General features: G+C 34.7%; 1 pseudogene; it reads left to right on the top strand.

The window, feature by feature from the left end:
* The first annotated feature begins 280 nt into the window (after nt 1–280).
* Nucleotides 281–9,567, top strand: LOC108530857 (14-3-3 protein theta pseudogene; annotated as a pseudogene).
* The last annotated feature ends 222 nt before the right edge of the window (nt 9,568–9,789 follow it).

The raw sequence follows: 9,789 nt of genomic DNA, 5'->3' as shown, positions 1-9,789 counted from the left end.
GCACAACATTTCCAAAGACTTATAGTCTAGGAGATGAAGTACCATATTCATGCTGTTGACACAGAGGAAAATTACTTAACGCTGCAAAAGGACAGCATGCTTTACAATTTCAGAGGAGGAAAAAATTAAGATCCTCTTTTAGAAAGTAATCAAAAGAGTCAATACATTGAGCTAAGTTGTCAAGGCTGGCTGGACTTTTGACATGTGAAGATGAGAAGAACAGACTTTACAAGTGAAGAGAAAGCATGAGCTAAGAAAAAGAGGCAGATGTGCATGTAAAATGTGGACCAAACATCTCGGAAACTGTGGCATAATACATCAGGTTCATGGGCATAGAACAAGGAACAGTGAAAGAAAAGAATATAGTAACAAAGGTAAAGGCTATGTCAGTGGTTGAGCTGCAGGTGATTTTCACTTTTACTTACTTTCTCTCCAAATTTGTGATTTTATTAAAAAATATGCATAGTGACAAGAATTTATCTTATGACCTTACAAACATAAATGACCTTACTCATTTGATCATTTTGACAATACTATGAGGTGGGTGTAAATACTGCAGATGAGAAAATAGGGATAGAGACGATAAGAAATGTAATCAAGGGTGCACAACTAGAAGATATCAAAGCTAGATATTGAGCCTAGAAAGGCTTAATCCAAAGTCCAAGCTCTTCGCCAATTTTGCTCTACTATCTCTCTTTCCTTTCTTTTTATAATTAATATTTATAATATTAGGAAAATAAACAATATTAGGAAAATAAATTAAGCAGCAACATGGTACATGATTACACAAACTTTATTTGTATAGATACTCCATTTCCATGAACCAATTTATCTTTGATCCAGCCCTACAGATACAGGAATAAAATAACATCAGAATGGCTTTTCTCATGAGCAAAACTGCAGAATCTCTAGTTTAAAAGAGATTTTTAAGGTCCCAAAGTAACTGTTGATTTCTAATGGTCTTGAATTTGGTCTCCTTAAGAAAAACTCTAACCATTGATAAACTTCTTTTAGACTTTGTCACAGGAAGTGAGTGGTTGGCCGAAGGCTGGCACTTTTGAAATTTGTTTTTCTATTTATCTGAAAATAGTTTTTGCCATACTAATTATTTCCAAGAGAAGGAAGGAAAGATTAATAAGAAAAAAAATAAGATTTTATTCATACATGAAGCTATTCAGAGCAGAACCCCAGATGTACCATATTTGTTTGGAACTCAGGAGTCAAAAATTTACCTCACTTTATAAAATGGTCCATTCCTCAGACATCCCAACTCAATATCTGAATGTTCTATGTACTCCCAAGTGGAAATGCTCTCTAATTAGTGTCTCTAGCTTTAATTACTGTTATGCATTAGTTATCTAACAATGGAAATAATTCTTTTAAATCAACCCATTGTTACACTACTACTTGTATTCAGCACAAATGAATGATACTTAAAATAGGTCAAGGAAGATATATTCACAATTTTGTTCAAAAGAAAGAATTGTCTACGAAAATCCTCATGTGCTACCAATTAAAAGAAGCTTAATGTAAACTAAGAAACATCTAATAATTTTGGTATGAAAATAGAAGATAAATACTTAAGTAGAACATAAGAATGAGAAGGGTCAGATTAAAATTTAAGTAGGACTGACCTTTACTGAACCAAATCTCTTTAGAGAAACTGCTCATTTTGGGTGCTGTAGTTGAATTATTAGCTAATAACATACTGCTTACTCTTAAAATATGTGGACAGAAATGTTGACATAATATATGCATCCTGTTAATAAAGAAAAAATTCTGGTATAAAAAATGAAAGTTAATAATTAAAATTTATAAATACTTGTCCAAAGTTACCCTCCTTCCAAGAAGTATTTAGTTGCCAAACATTCTGAGGTTTTTTTTTTTTTTTACTTTCTTCGGATGTCACTATGCAAATAATTAAGTTACATATAAATATATTTTAATACTTTTAAATTGAAGTATTACATATATGAAGGGGAAAATCTTAATTGTATATACCTTGTTACACATAATGAATTAGCATAACTATATAATTACCATCTAAGTCACAATGCAGAACACCCAGTTAACAGCCATCTTTGCCCCACAAAAGCAGCCATTATTCTGACTTCAGAAAACCATAGGCTAGTTTTGGTTGTTTTTGAACTTCATACAAATGAAATCATGCATTATGTAGATGTTAGTGACTGGCTGCTTTCACTTAATGTACTCTACTATTCATCCACATTTTGTAGTCAGTTGGAGTTTTCAAAACTTTCTGCATTATATGACTATACTATATTATATTTATCCATTGACTGTTATTGGACATTTGGATTTTTTTTTAGTAAAATAACATGACTAATAGTGTTGCTAGGAACATTCTTGTATAAGTCTTTTGGTGAACATATACTCTTAACTGTTGGGCCAATACATAGGAATGGAATTTCTGGGAAAAAACATAGAATTAGATTTAGTAATTATGTCTAATCCTTCTCCAAAATGGTTTTATCAATTTACACTCCCAACATACCATATGAAAATTCCAGTTACTCTACATCCTCACAAATACTTAGAATTATCAGTAATTTTAAAAATGTCATATATTTTGGTGTATATATTAGTAGTAGAAACTCATTTGAGATTTAGTTTGCATTTCTCTAATACTAGCACATTTATATTTTAAAGAGTTTTTAAAGAAGGAAAAAGAGGAATAGTTTACTATTTCTAATCTACAATTTGATCAGGTATCAAGATAAACTATGATAATCCATGAAAATGTCTCCTAAGGAACATAGTTAACTTTATTAATGCAGAGAATGCTAGCAAAATTAAAATAAACAAAATTCGAAAATAGAATACATATGTCATAGAACAGCTAAATATTAATAGAAGTAAAAATACTAGTTTTATTATTTTGTGGTATAATCAATGCTAATTTTCAGCTATCCAAATGCTACATACGCTTCCAATCACTCCCAAATTAAGACAAGAAATTTGATTTGGGAAAAATATTTCAAATATCACGATTTTGTTGTATTTGAGACAGACTTAAATGTTTGTATTTTCTTTCCTTTTAACAATGAAGTTTCACACTTTTGACATGTAAAATGGGACAGCACAACTTGATGTGATTAGTGTTCCTTTCTTAGACTATGTCATTCCTACTACTGGTTAGATTTGTATTTCAGATGACTACAAATAAGACAAGCCTAACAAGACTCATAATTCTGGTCTTGCAGCTGAAAAAGTTTCAATTTTAAATAAACTGTTGGCACTATCCTTGTAAAGAACTGGCAAAAACAGTCACTTTCATTGAAACTAAAGTTTAAGATGTGAATTTTGCATATTATATTCAGCCAACAAACACTTTCCTGTGAGGAAAAAAGGGGGAAAGCGTTGTTTTATAACAATGAATTTATGCAAATTTTAAGTCATAGAGGCGCTTCCTTTATATTTTCAGTGCATAGGAGGTTTTTATGTATGACTTCTTGATTCTGATATTCATTTTAAACTTGTTACATTCAAGAAATAACTTTTCCAGAACTAAAATGAAACAGGTTGCCTGGTTAGCTTGCAGAGTAATTTTAGAGTAAGCTATATACACCGTTAAAACAAATGTTATAGAAATTGTCCTCAATAAAGAAAGATAGAATGTCTATGGACTCTTTTACCTTTTACCTGCTGAGTAAAAGGTAAAATGCACCCAGGAGTTAATGTGTATCCATTTTATAAAAATTCTAAGATGATAGATGAGATCAAGTCTAACTTTTAAATTAGCATACTGTTTGAATATTGAACATGTACACTCACACAAGCAGAGCTTCATGAGCAAGGGGATCTTTGTATGAAGATTTAAATTTTTTTCTCTCTTCCAAATGAAGTATAATAAATGAAGGAATGAATGTTTGTACACTTTTCTTATTTGCTGTTAATTGTTACTGGCCAGTTCTCGCTCTAAAAAAAGAGGAGATCATTACAACAAAATCGTTAAAAAAAATGATTGCCCACTTCTGCAGATTAGACATTTGTTGTTGCACATGAGGCGCTACTACAATAGTATCTTACTCTTGTTAGAAAAGCTTCAGTAGATGTTCAAGGCTCTTGAGAAATTCTCTATGTAATTCTTCTAATGTAATTCTCCGCGGACCTACAGTAGAAAAAATTGAAAGAAAAATTGAAAGGATTCTTTTATCAACTCATTCGCTCATTCTTTTTTCACTGATTTACTCTTTCCCTTCATAAAAATTTACTTAGTATTATCTATATGCCAATTATTCTGCTGGGCCAAAGGGATTAAAATAAAACAACACATCAACATACTGCCTTTGATTGGAGACGCTAACCTCCAAGTACCCAGATAAAACAAAAATGTAAGGTAAAGCAGAACAACAAGCGCCAAGAGGACAGGCAATCAGACAATGGATAGGGAAGAAGAGCTAGGCATGGTGGCAGAGGACTCTTTTTGGCATTTAGGTGGACTTTACAATTATTATAACTCTAGGGTAGTTGGTATTGTGACTTGCACTTTATGGATGAGGAATCTAGGACAAAGAGAGAATGTAACTGACTTGAGGCAATCTTAATTGCACTATCACAATGACAGAAAGGTGAGTTGCTATATTCTTTTTTGATTGAAAACTCTGGACGGAAATGGCATTTCAATCAAGTTTGCAGCAGCCTTTGAACAAAAACATTAAAATTCTGATTTAATTAATATATCAATATTATAAAGACTAAATGTAAAAAAGTAATTTGTAAAGTAAAATCAAGGAAAATTGGACATGCAGAGAGTGGTAAAAGTCTTTAAGGACTTTTAATTTCTTTTCACCGGGTTTTAAATTTTAACCACAAAGAAATTAAAATATATTATTTTCTTAATATAACTTTTGAAATCTCACTGTTCTATTGTTTTCTATACTGTAGTAATTGTCCTCAAGATACCAATGGGACAAAGGGGAAAAAAATAAGAGACCTATATATGCTTCTATTTAAGAAGCTTTGTAACTTTTAAACAGAAAGAACACATAACACATTGTTTATACCAAAACATATTTGATATTTAAAATAGGCATAATTCTGAAAAGGAGTCATCCAAATATTTTAATAGAGCTTAAGTAGAATACTTTCTCTCATCAAACTTTCATTGTAACTTTATTTCTTCTATATCCAGCTACATTAATCTTGATATTTAAAATTATGGTACAGAAGTTATGAAATTAGACAGCTAGGTACATTTCTTAGGATCACTGCTTCCTTGGTGCACATATTCAAACCAATTATTTTACCCTCCTAAGTCTTTCATCAGTAAAATAGTAGCAATAATAATGGCTGCCTCATAGAATTATTATAGGCAAAGCACTTAAAGCAGTGCCTGTACAGAGAAAAAAAAGATCAATGGAGGTCAGCTACTTATTTTTATCTACAGTTTTATGTACTTAAAATTATGATATATATTTATCCTTTTCTGCTGCAATAATTCTGGTGCTATAGTGATCAGATTGACAACAATTTTTTCAGAAAAGCTCTTACAGTTCATTTTTGCCAATTAAGTATTTTTTTCCCTTCGTCAGAACACTGCTTAAAAATCATGCCATCTGTGGCACCTTCTAATGCCAACCAGGTGTATATACATCAATATCTCAATGATAACACGTTTAAGCATATGTAGGTAAATTGTATGACAGTATCATAGACAATGAAATCAGTTTGGGAGCTGTAATAAGTGGTAGAAATAATCATCTGCTCCTCAGGTTAAGTGATTTGTTCCAGGCCACATGACATTTTTTGCAGGGCAGGACTAGATCCCATATATTCCGATTTCTACTGCATGGTTGGTTGTTTTTAGCATGGTAATATAATATATTGTTTAACTAAGACACTTTTGTGAAAGAGGGCGCTGTAAAAAACACATAGGAAATAGAGATAGATAGATGATAGATAGATAGATAGATAGATAGATAGATAGATAGATAGATAGATAGATAGATTTGTTGTCTCAGGCAAACCAGGATTATAGCATATCAGCCATTAATTAATAGATAAAATAGAAACTTTGTCAAGTATTTTAATGTGGAGAATTTAACATGGGGTATTTTAAGGTATACAGAAATGAAAAGGAAACAGGGAACACTAAGTTAGACAGTAACTGTAAGAATCAACTCGCATTTCTTAGGGTGGGAAAGCAAAAATAAAGACATTGATATTTTCAGACCTTAAAAGTTCAGAGGAGGACACCAGAGACCTAGAATTAAAACCCTTTGGGGAATGGGTACCAACTAGTCATTGCTGATACCTCAGAAATTCAACAGAGGACCCCAGGAGAGTCGGGACTCAGACCTTTGGGGAAGGCATGAGTTCCAGGTGATGATGCTGCCTTAGGAGTTTGGAAAAAGGACTTGTGGTTTGGGCCTTTGAAAATGGTGTTTTTTTTTTTGTTTTGTTTTTTCTTGTGTGATGATTAATTTTATGTATCACTATAGCTGGGCCATAGTGCCCAGATATTCAGTCAAACTTTATTCTAAATGATTCTGGAAGTGTTTACCTATCCAATGCCTGTTCCACAATCATATTTTGAAAACACAGTCTGTATTTACAAGTTTATAGCTGGAGGAGAATTTTGCCTTAGATAAATCACAGGTTTTGGTTCACTAGGTACATTGTCAAAGAGCATTGTGACTCATCCATGTGTGATTTAGATGATATTTTTGATAATTTTGATAATTTGATAATTTTGAGGATTTTTTAGATGAGACTTTGGACTTTAAAGTTGATGCTGGATAAGTTAAGACTTTTGGGGCTATTGGGATGAAATGAATGTACTTTGCATGAGATAGGGATGTAAGATTTTTTGGGGGGTGGTAGGTGCATAATGTGGACTAAATTGTGCCATACCCTCAAATTCATATGCAGAAGCCTGAACCCCCAATCTGACTGTATCTAGAGATGGGGACTTTAGGAGGTAACAAAGGTTAAATGAGGTCAAAAAAGTAAGGCTCTAATCCCATAGGTTTGGTGGCTTTCTAAGAAGAAGAAGAAAAGAGAAATATCTTTGTCTCGCCATGTGAGGACACAGCAAGAAGGCTAATATCTGCAAGCAAGGAAGACAGCCCTCACCAGAAACTGCATTGGTTGGAACCTCAATCTTGGACTTCTAGCCTCCAGAACTGTGAGAAAACAAATTCTGTTGTTTAAGTCACCCTGTCTATGGTATTTTTGTTATGCTAGCCTGAGCTGACTAAGTGTTTTTTGGGTAATATTAACATTTAAATTGGTGCTGTAATTGAATGCATGTATCTCCCCAAAATTCAAATGTTCAAAGTGTTAACTCCAAAAGTGATGACATTAGTATGTGGGGCTTTTTGGAAGGTATTTAGGTCCTGAGGGTAGAGCCCTGATGAATGCGATTAGTGCCTTCATAAAAGAGGTCTTGGGAGGCGTGTTTTCTCCTTCCACCATGAGAAGTTACACCAAGAATATGGTTGTCTTTGAGAAAATGGGGCCTCATCAGACACTGAATATACTAGTCCCTAAATCTTGGACTTCTCAGCTTCCAGAAAGAAATACATTTCCGTTGTTTATAACGGAATACCATATACTGAGTCTATGGTATTTGTAGCAGCCCAAAAGGCTAAGACAAGGGTAAGTAAAACAGATTACTTTCCCTAATGTGGGGGAAAGTTGAAGGCTTAAATAGACCAAAGACAGACGTTTCCCAAAAATGAATTTTTCCAGGAAGACACACTTGCAACTTGAACTAAAACTTCTCCCTCAGTCTACAGCACACTGGCCTACCCCATCAATTTTGGACTTACAAATCTCCATAATTGTATCAGCGAATTCCTTGAAATAAATCTTTCTGTATATAAAGGCATACCACAGAGATATTTTAAGTTAAATTCCAGGCCATAACAATAAAGCTAATGTTGCAATAAAGCGAGTCACATTTTGTTTTGTTTCCCAATGCATATAAAAGTTATGTTTATACTATCTTGTAGTCTATTAAGTGCACTAGGCATTATATCAACAAAACAATGTACATACCTTAATTAAAAAAAAAAAAACCTTATTGCTAAAATAAAGCTAATGATTGTCTTATCCTTCAATGAGTGATTATCTTTTTGTTGGTAAAGGCTCTTGCCTTGATTTGCTTCTTTCTTTTTTTTTTTTGAGACAGAGTCTTGTTCTGTCACCCAGGCTGGAGTGCAGTGGCGCGGTCTCGGCTCACTGCAACCTCCGCCTCCTGGGTTCACGCCATTCTGTCTCAGCCTCCCAAGTAGCTGGGACTGCAGGCACCCGCCAGCACATTCAGCTGATTTCTTGTTTTTTTTTAGTAGAAACAGGGTTTCACCATGTTAGCCAGGATGGTCTCAATCTCCTGACCTGGTGATCCACCCACCTTGGCCTCCCAAAGTGCTGAGATTACAGACATGAGCCACCCATCGCGCCCGGCCTCTTGCCTTGATTTTGATGGCTATTGACTAACCATGGTGGTGTTTGCCAAAGTTTGGGTGTCTATGGCAATTACGGGAAATAACACAATGAGATTTGTCACATTGATTGACTCTTTCTTTCACAAAATATTTCACTATAGCATGCTACACTATTTGATAGCATTTTACTCACAATAGAATATTTTTCAAAACTGGAGTAAATCCTTTCAAATCCTGCTGCTGCTTTATCAACTAAGTTTATGTGATATTCTAAATCCTTTGTTTTCATTTCAACAATGTTCACAGCATCTTCACCAGGAGCAAATTCCATCTCAATAAACTATTTTCACCCGCACGCCTGCCACAGAGAAGATGGAGCTGATCCAGAAGGCCAAGTTGGCCAAGTGGTATGATGATATGGCTACCTGCATGAAGGCCATGACCAAGCAGGGCACCAAGCTGTCCAAGGAGGAGTGCAACCTGCTTTCCGTGGCCTACAAGAATGTGGTTGGGGACTGCAGGTCTGCCTGCAGGGTCATCTCAAGCATCAAGCAGAAGACATACACCTCTGACAAGAATGCAGCTGATTAAGGACTATTGGGAGAAAGTGGAGTCCAAGCTAGATCGATCTGCACCACGGCCCTGGAATTGTTGGATAAATATTTGATAGCCAATGCAACTACTCCAGAGACTGGTGTCTTCTATCTGAAAATGAAGGGTGGTTACTTCCAGTACCTTGCTGAAGTTGCATGTGGTGAGAATCAAAAACAAATGACAGATAATTCCAGGGGCATTTGATATAAGCAAGAAAGAGATACAATCCACTCATCCAATCTGCCTGGGGCTTGCTGTTAACTTTTCGGTATTTTACCATGAGATTCATAATCACCCAGAGCTTGCCTGCATGCTGGCTAAAATGGCTTTTGATGAGACCATTGCAGAACTTGATACACTGAATGAAGACTCATACAAAGACAGCACCCTCATTATGCAGTTGCTTAGAGACAGCCTAACACTACGGACCTCAGACAGTGAAGGAGAAAAATGTGATGCAGTAGAAAGGGCTGAAACTAAACCCATGGTGTCATCCTTCTTCCCTTCAATAAACCTTTTTACACAACTCCATTCCTTATTCCACTTGGATTTCCTATAGCAAAGAAACCCATTTATGCATATGGAATCACCTGTTTATAGTCTTTTCACACTGCAGCATTAGGAAAACTTCATTCCTTGATTTGTCTTGGCCTTCCTGGTGTGCAGTTACTGCTGTAGTCTTAATACCTTCATTTCATATAAACATAAGCAACTTCCAAACACTTAGGTAGAGGACGAAAAATGTATCTGGTATTTAAGTAATCTGAACCAGTTCTGCAAA

The sequence above is a fragment of the Rhinopithecus bieti genome, unplaced genomic scaffold (assembly GCF_001698545.2).
Source record: "Rhinopithecus bieti isolate Rb0 unplaced genomic scaffold, ASM169854v2 scaffold_5260, whole genome shotgun sequence".
Taxonomy (NCBI): Eukaryota; Metazoa; Chordata; class Mammalia; order Primates; family Cercopithecidae; genus Rhinopithecus; species Rhinopithecus bieti.
Note: the sequence above shows the minus strand (reverse complement) of the source record. Positions and strands in the feature narration are given on the sequence as shown.